Source organism: Oncorhynchus mykiss, chromosome 28 (assembly GCF_057628025.1).
Source record: "Oncorhynchus mykiss isolate SJ-2025 chromosome 28, ASM5762802v1, whole genome shotgun sequence".
Classification (NCBI taxonomy): Eukaryota; Metazoa; Chordata; class Actinopteri; order Salmoniformes; family Salmonidae; genus Oncorhynchus; species Oncorhynchus mykiss.
Genome location: NC_143049.1, coordinates 7,050,998 through 7,060,058, shown reverse-complemented (window position 1 = coordinate 7,060,058; position 9,061 = coordinate 7,050,998).

Genomic DNA, 9,061 nt, shown 5'->3' with positions numbered 1-9,061 from the left:
GTGAACTTCACTAGAGTAGGGGGCAGCATTCGGAATTTTGGATGAAAAGCATGCCCAAATTCAACTGCCTGCTACTCATCCCCAGAAGATATGATATGATATATTATAGTAGTAGTAGATCTGGATAGAAAACACTCTGAAGTTTCTAAAACTGTTTGAATCATGTCTGTGAGTATAACAGAACTTATTTAGCAGGTGAAACCCCAAGGACAACCCATTCAGATTTGTTTTTCTTTGAGGTCACTCTCTTTTCAATGTGGTGTCATAGGGAATCCAGATTTCTAAGGGATCTTATTGCATTTCCTACCACTTACACTGGATGTCACCATTCTTTAGAAATTGCTTGAGGTTTTTCCTTTGTGTAATGAAGAAGTACGGCCATCCAGAACGAGGGTAACTTGAAGTGTACTGTTAGATAGAGACCAGAAAACATGCTTCAGTTTGTTTTCTTCCTGTATTGAACACAGATCATCCCGTCTTAAAGTTGATCGATTATTTACATTAGAAAATACCTAAAGTTGTATTACAAAAGTAGTTTGAAATGTTTTGGAAAAGTTTAAAGGTAACTTTTGAGATATTTTGTAGTCACATTGCGTAAGTTGGAACCGGTGTTTTTCTGGATCAAACGCGCCAAATAAATGGACATTTTGGATATATATCGACGGAATTAATCGAACAAAAGGACCATTTGTGATGTTTATAGGACATATTGGAGTGCCAACAAAAGAAGCTCATCAAAGGCAAGGCATTAATTATATTTTAATTTCTACGTTTTGTGTCGTGCCTGCAGGGTTGAAATATGCTTCTCTCTCTTCGTTTACTGGGGTGCTATCCTCAGATAATAGCATTGTTTGCTTTTGCCAAAAAGCCTTTTTGAAATCTGACATGTTGGCTGGATTCACAACAAGTGTTGCTTTAATTTGTTATCTTGCATGTGTGATTTCATGAAAGTTAGATTTTTAGAGTAATTTATTTGAATTTGGCGCTCTGCATTTTCACTGGCTTTTGGACAAGTGGGACGCTACCGTCCCACATATCCCAGAGAGGTTAACCTTTTGTGACTAGGGGGCAGTATTTTCATTTTTGGAAAAAAAAACGTTCCCGTAGTAAACGGGATATTTCATCAGGACAAGATGCTAGGATATGCATGTAATTGACAGCTTAGGATAGAAAACACTCTAAAGTTTCCAAAACTGTAAAAATATTGTCTGTGAGTATAACAGAACTGATGTTGCAGGCGAAAGCCTGAGAAAAATCCAATCCGAAGTGCCTCATGTTTTGAAAGCGCTGCCTTCCAATGCGTCCCTATTGAGCAGTGAATGGGCTATCAACCAGATTACTCTTTCTCCGTATTCCCGAAAGTGTCTACAGCATTGTGACTTAGTTTTACGCATTTATGTTGAAGAATACCCGTAGGCGGCTACGTTTCGCAAGTGGTCACCTGATGCTCCCAGAGAGATTCTCGCGTAAAATACAGAAGTAGCCATTACTCCAATCGGTCCTACTGAAAAACGAATTGTCCCGATGGATATATTATCGAATAGATATTTTAAAAACACCTTGAGGATTGATTATAAACAACGTTTGCCATGTTTCTGTCGATATTATGGAGCTAATTTGAAATATCTTTTGCCGTTTTCGTGACTGCAATTTCCGTGCGATTTCTCAGCCAAACGTGAAGAACAAACAGAGCTATTTCGACTACAAAAATAATATTTTTGGAAAAAAGGAACATTTGCTATCTAACCGGGAGTCTCGTGAGTGAAAACATCCAAAGCTCATCAAAGGTAAACGATTTAATTTGATTGCTTTTCTGATATCCGTGACCAAGTTACCTGCTGCTAGCAGTACAAAATGCTATGCTAGGCTATCTATAAACTTACACAAATGCTTGTCTAGCTTTGGCTGTAAAGCATATTTTGAAAATCTGAGATGACAGGGTGATTAACAAAAGGCTAAGCTGTGTCTCAATATATTTCACTTGTGATTTTCATGAATAGGAATATTTTCTAGTAATATTTATGTCTGTTGCGTTATGCTAATTAGTGTCAGATGATGACAACGCTCCCGTTCACTGGATGGGGAGTCATTAGAGGTTAAAGTAATGATTTACAGTCATTTCTCTTTGCTTATTTGAGCTGTTCTTGCCATAATATGGACATATGTTCTTTTTACCAAATAGGATTAACTTCTGTATACCACCCCTACCTTGTCACAACACAACTGATTGGCTCAAACACTTTAAGAAGGAAAGAAATTCTACAAATGAACTTTTAATAAGGCACACCTGTTAATTGAAATGCATTCCAGGTGACTATCTCATTGAAGCTGGTTGAGAGAATGCCAAGAGTGTGCAAAGCTGTCATCAAGGCAAATGGTGGTTACTTTGAAGAATCTCAAATATATTTTGATTTGTTTAACACTTTTTTTGGTTACTACACATGGTTCCATATGTGTTAATTCCTAGTTTTGATGTCTTCAGTATTAGTCTACAATGTAGAACATTTTTTTTTAGACTGGTACTGTAAGTATTCAGACCATCTGCTATGAGACTCGAAATTGAGCTCAGGTGTGTACTGTTTCCATTGATCAGCAAGGAAGAAGCTACTGCTCCAAAATCACCATAAAAAAGCCAGACTGCGGTTTTCAACTGCACATGGGGAAAACGATCATACTTTTTGGAGAAATGTCCTCGTCTGATGAAACAAAAATAGAACTGTTTGGCCACAATGACCGTTGTTATGTTTGGAGGAAAAAGGGGGAGGCTTGGAAGCCGAAGAACACCATCCCAAGCGTGAAGCACGGGGGTGGCAGCATCATGTTGTGGGGGTGGTTTGCTGCAGGAGGGACTGGTGCACTTCACAAAATAGATGGCATTACGAGGAAGGACAATAATGTGGATATATTGAAGCAACATCTCAAGACGTCAGTCAGGAAGTTAAAACTTGGTAGCAAATTACTCTTCCAAATGGACAATGACCACAAGCATACCTCCAAATTTGTGGTAAAATGGCACGAGGACAACATTGTCAAGGTATTGGAGTGGCCATCACAAAGCTCTGACCTCAATCCTATAGAACATTTGTGGGCAGAACTGAAAACGTGTGTGTGAGCAAGGAGGCCTACAAACCTGACTCCGTTACACCAGCTCTGTCAGGAGGAATGGGACAAAATTCACCCAACTTATTGTGGGAAAGTTGTGGAAGGCTACCCAAAACGTTTGACCCAAGTTAAACAATGTAAAAGCAATGCTACCATTACCCTCTGGTAATGTGATGACAGAAATAAAAGCTGAAATAAATATATCATTCTCTCTACGATTATTTTGACATTTCACATTCTTAAAATAAAGTGGTGATCCTAACTGACCTAAAACAGGGATTATTTACTAGGATTAAATGTCAGGAATTGTGAAAAACTGAGTTTTAAATGTTTTTGGCCAAGGTGTATATAATCTTCCGACTTCAACTCTATTGTCAGATATTACTGCACTGTTGGAGCTAGGAACACAAGCATTTCACTACACCTGCAATAAAGTCTGCTAAAAATGTGCATGTGACCAATAAGATTTTATTTTATTTTAACAAACAAACCTGTCTATTTAAGTAAAAGGCACATGGCATCCCACTTGGAGCTTGCCAACAGGCATCGAAAGACTCTAATGAGAAACAAGATTCTCTGGTCTGATGAAACCAAGATTGAACCAAGTGTCACATCTGGAGGAAACCTGGCACTACCCCTAAGGTGAAGCATGTTGGTGGCAGCATCATGCTGTGGGGTTGTTTTTCAGTGACAGGGATTGAGAGACTAGTCAGGATCGAAGGAAAGATGAAAGGAGCAAAGTACATAGAGATCATTGATGAAAACCTGCTCGAGAACGCTCAGGACTTCAGACTGGGGCAAAGGTTAACCTTCCAACAGGACATCGACCATAAGCACACAGCCAAGACAATGCAGGAGTAGCTTCGGGATAAGTCTCTGAATGTCCTCGAACATCTCTGAGAGACCTGAAAATAGCTGTGCAGCAACGCTGACAGAGCTTGAGAGGATCTGCAGAGATGAATGGGACAAACTCCCCTAATACAGGTGTGCCAAGCTTGTAGCATCATACCCAAGAAGACTCAAGGCTGTAATCGCTGCCAAAGGTGCTTCAACAAAGTACTGATTAAAAGGTCTGAATACTTATGTAAATGTGATATTTCAGATTGGTATTTCTTTCCTGACTAGTCTCGCAATCCCTGCTGCTTAAAACCTGTTTTTGCTTTATAATTGTGAGGTATTGTGTTTAGATTGAGGGGGGAAATGTATTTAAACCATTTGAGAATAAGGCTGTAATGTAACAAAATGTGAAAAAAGTCAAGGGGTCTGAATACTTTCCGAATGCACTGTTTGCTCTGAGTGTTAATAAAACTGAAAGCTTACCTTGACTTGGAAGAGTCAAGGTAAGCTACTTTCAGTAGTAATTTCATTCTCTGATCCTTTGATTGGATGGACAACATGTGAGTTCATACTGCAAGAGCTCTGATAGTTTGGAAGAAGTCCCCTGGAAGTTGTCATAATTACTGTGTAAGTCAATGGAAGGGGTTGAGAACCATGAGTTTCCTAGGTTTTGTATTGAAGTCAATGTACCCAGAGGAAGGAAAATAGCTGTCCTCTGGCTACACCATGGTGCTACCATAGAGGGTGCTGTTGAGGCTACTTTAGACTGTCATTCCAAAACAGTATGTTTTAATCAGTTATTTGGTGAAATGGGAATATACAGTATTTAGTAGTTTTATCAAAAAAGTAAACTATTTTGATGTTTAACTATTTGAATTTTTATGAAATTCACTGAGGAGGATGGTACTCTGAGGAGCCTGCACTGGTGTGTGTGTATTGTGTGTGTAAATATCACCACTGAAGGTGTTTACTGCCTGTGAGAGACAGTTTATTACGTCTGGATCGGCCCTCCAGGTCCACCACTTTCACAGAAAGCCTCTGCACACTATCCTGCAATGACGTGCATAGCTTCTCTAACTCGTCGATCCTACCAGCGTTGAATTCAGAAGCTTTCTCAAGGTCCACAATACTCTGGCCATGCGAAGCGACCGTTCGAATGATGCTCTCGATTTTGGTGTCCAGTTCAGCAATAGTGGCCTTAAGATCCTCAGCTATAGCAACACGTAGCTCCCCCAAAGCCCGGGTAAGTTCTGTAAGTGTCACGTTGTTGCATGTGCCTCCCGCCATGTCTGTCTCGTTGTTTAGTTTATTTATTGTCCTTGCATTTTGATGAACGTTTGAGTTTTAATGAGTACATTTAGCATTTAGCGTAGTGCATTTGCATTTCCAGGTGCCTAGTTGAGACATCTGCGTCTCAAGTAGGATCAAGAAGTTAAAATTATTGTTGGATTTAATTTTAACAGCTAACATTTCAATGATAATAAATAGATATGCCTATAGTGGACAACTTGTTTTACTCCTCTTGTCAATTTCAAACTTTCTGAGATGAAGCCATTATTTACTTTTTAAACCTAGGGTTACTATACATAACTTTAACCCACTGTATATGATATTCTCAAAAAATGTAAATATTCCAGGCATTTATATATAAACTCCAGTGAATCTAATACGCCAATGTAAACTCTGATTTTTTTTATATAAATATGAGCTTTATCAAACAAAACATGCATGTGTTGTGTAACATGAAGTCCTATGAGTGTCATCTGATGAAGATAATTCAAGGTTAGTGATGCATTTTATCTCTATTTCTGCTTTTTGTGAATGCTGTATTTCGCTGGAAAATGTCTGTGCTTATTGTGGTTTGGTGGAGACCTAACATAATCGTTTGTAGTGCTTTCGCTGAAAAGCCTATTTGAAATCGGACACTTTGGCAGGATTAATACCAAGATTAACTTTAAAATTATATAAAACACATGTATGTTTTAGGAATTGTAATTATGAGATTTCTGTGGTTTGAATTTGGCGCCCTCTATTTTCACTGGTAGTTGTCATATCGATCCCGTTAGCGGGATTTAAGGACCAAAAAATTGACAACTGCCGGCTCTGGCGGCTCCTGGCTGACTGGCGGCTCTGGCGGCTCCTGGCAGACTGGCGGCTCTGGCGGCTCCTGGCAGACTGTCGGCTCTGGCGGCTCCTTGCAGACTGGCGGCTCTGGCGGCTCCTTGCAGACTGGCGGCTCTGGCGGCTCCTTGCACACTGCCGGCTCTGGCGGCTCAGGACAGACGGGAGACTCTGGCAGCACAGGACAGGCGGGAGACTCTAGCAGCCCTGAACAGGCGGGAGACTCTAGCAGCTCTGGACAGGCGGGAGACTCTTGCAGCTCTGGACAGGCGGGAGACTCTAGCAGCTCTGGACAGGCGGGAGACTCTAGCAGCTCTGGACAGGCGGGAGACTCTAGCAGCTCTGGACAGGCGGGAGACTCTAGCAGCTCTGGACAGGCGGGAGACTAGCAGCTCTGGACAGGCTGGAGACTCTAGCAGCTCTGGACAGGCGGTAGACTCTAACAGCTCTGGACAGACGAGGCGCATGTGGCATCAGACAGCTAACACGCTCCTCAGGGTGAATTCCGTACATACTATGCCAAACCAACAGCTCTCTCTCCTCCCTCTCCTCCAATTTTACCAACAACTCCTCGAATGTCTCATAATCTCTCCTCCGTTCACTCTCCTCCAATTTGTCCAATAACTCCATCACACTCTCAGACTCACACCTCATCTTCGCCAATTTTTCTGATTCCATCCTTGGCTACTCACGGTAAACTGGGGGAGTTGGCTCAGGTCTGACTCCTGACTCTGCCACACTCTCCCTGTGCCCCCTCCCAATACATTTTTGGGGCTGTCTCTCGGGCTTCCATCCGCGCCGCCGTTCTGCCTCCTCATACCAGCGCCTCTCCGCCTTCGCTGCCTCCAGCTCTTCTTTGGGGCAGCGATAATCTTCTGGCTGTGCCCAGGGTCCTTTCCCGTCTAGGATCTCCTCCCAAGTCCATTTCTCTAAATAGTGCTGCCTCTCCTGCTGCTGCTGCTGCTGCCTCTCCTGCTGCTGCCTGTTTCCACGCCGCTTGGTCCTATTGCGGTGGGTGGTTCTGTAACGGTTTTCTTCCGTTGAAGAAGAGGAGGACCAAAATGCAGCGTGGTTAGTGTTCAACATGTTTAATATAGACGATAAATGAGAACACTACAAAATACAAAACAACAAATGTGAAAACCGAAACAGTCCTATCTGGTGCATAGATACAAAGACAGAAGACAACCACCACAAAACCCAACACAAAACAGGCTACCTAAATATGGTTCCCAATCAGAGACAATGACAAACACCTGTCTCTGATTGAGAACCATATCAGGCCAAACAACAAACCCAACATACAAACACAAAACATAGAATGTCCACTCAGCTCACGTCCTGACCAACACTAAAACTAAGAAAACACAAAAGAACTATGGTCAGAACGTGACTTAGCAATTTTTTATTTAAATTAAATTTAAAATTTTTATTTAAATTATTATACAACATTCTTGGAACCAATAGAATGTTATATATATATGTTATATATATATATAACCTCCCAGCTCTGCGGATTTTGCTGCGAGGAGATAGGGTCATCAGATCCATATGTAGCTTGTTTTTTGGTCTCAGGTCCAGGAATGGCTGAAGAATTGTAACATTTACCTAGAGCTAACTCTGCAGATAGCAGTACTGGGTGATTAGAAATACCATAGTCAATCAATCAATAATATAATAATTATTTTAGCAAAAAAAATGTATCTTTAATTTACAATCTGTAGAAACTATGAGAATAGAAAGGTTCAGTACTTTTGTGAAGCATCACAGCACAGATGAAAAATATATGGCAAATAGAAATCCAAATATGGATGGTGTTAAGAGACAGATGGGAGAGGTTGAATGGAGCTGAAGGGTGGGACTAATATCAACAAGATAACGAATGTAAAACATACTGGGTCTGTAAAATGTACATAGGTTCAGAACTTTTGTGAAATAGCACAGTTACAAATATATGGCAATAAGAAATCAAACTGGATGGACAGTTGAAGTTGGAAGTTCTGTTAAAATGTCGCCGGAAGAAATGGCAGCAGTTTTACGGGCACCCAACCAATTGTTCTGTGTTTTTCTTCACGTTATTTTTAACTTATTTTGTACATAATGTTTCTGCAATCTTATCTTACGGCAAAAAAATAGCTTCTGGATAGCAGGACAGCGATCACTCACCTCGGATTAGACTAAGATTTTTTCTTCAACAAACAAGACGCACAAGACATTCTCCAAACACCCAGCAGGGCCGACATCCCCGTTATTTGCAAGAGGAAGCGACGCAGGTACGGAGGACAAAGAGCCGGATGCCTGGTCAGGACCCGGAGAAGGTGACTGGGTAAGCTGTCATTACCGTCAATACTAATCGCCAACGTGCAATCATTGGAGAATAAATTAGACAAGGTACGATCACGAATATCCTACCAAAGGGACATCAAAAACTGTAATATCCTATGTTTCATGGAATCATGGCTGAATGACGACATAGATATTCAGGGGGGGGGGGGGGGGGGGGGGCTCTGTGCATATTTGTAAACAACAGCTGGTGCACTAAATCTAAGGAAGTCTTGATTTTGCTTGCCTGAAGAAGAGTATATTGTGATAAATTGCAGGCCACACTACTTGCCTAGAGAGTTCTCAGCTATACTTTTTGTGGCTGTTTATTTTCCACAACAGACAGATGCTGGCACTAAGACCGCACTCAGTCAGCTGTATAAGGAAATAAGCAAACAGGAAACCACTCACCAAGAGGCAGCGCTCCTAGTGGCCGGAGACGTTAATGCAGGGAAACTTAAATCAGTTCTACCAAATTTTTATCAACATGTTAAATGTGCAACCAGAGAAAAAACAATTCTAGATCACCTGTACTCCACACACAGAAACACGTACAAAGCTCTCCCTCGCCCTCCATTTGGTAAATCCGACCACAACTCTATCCTCCTGATTCCTGCTTAAAAATAATTAAAGCAGGAAGCACCAGTGACTCAGTCTATACTACAGGACTGCTTTGCTA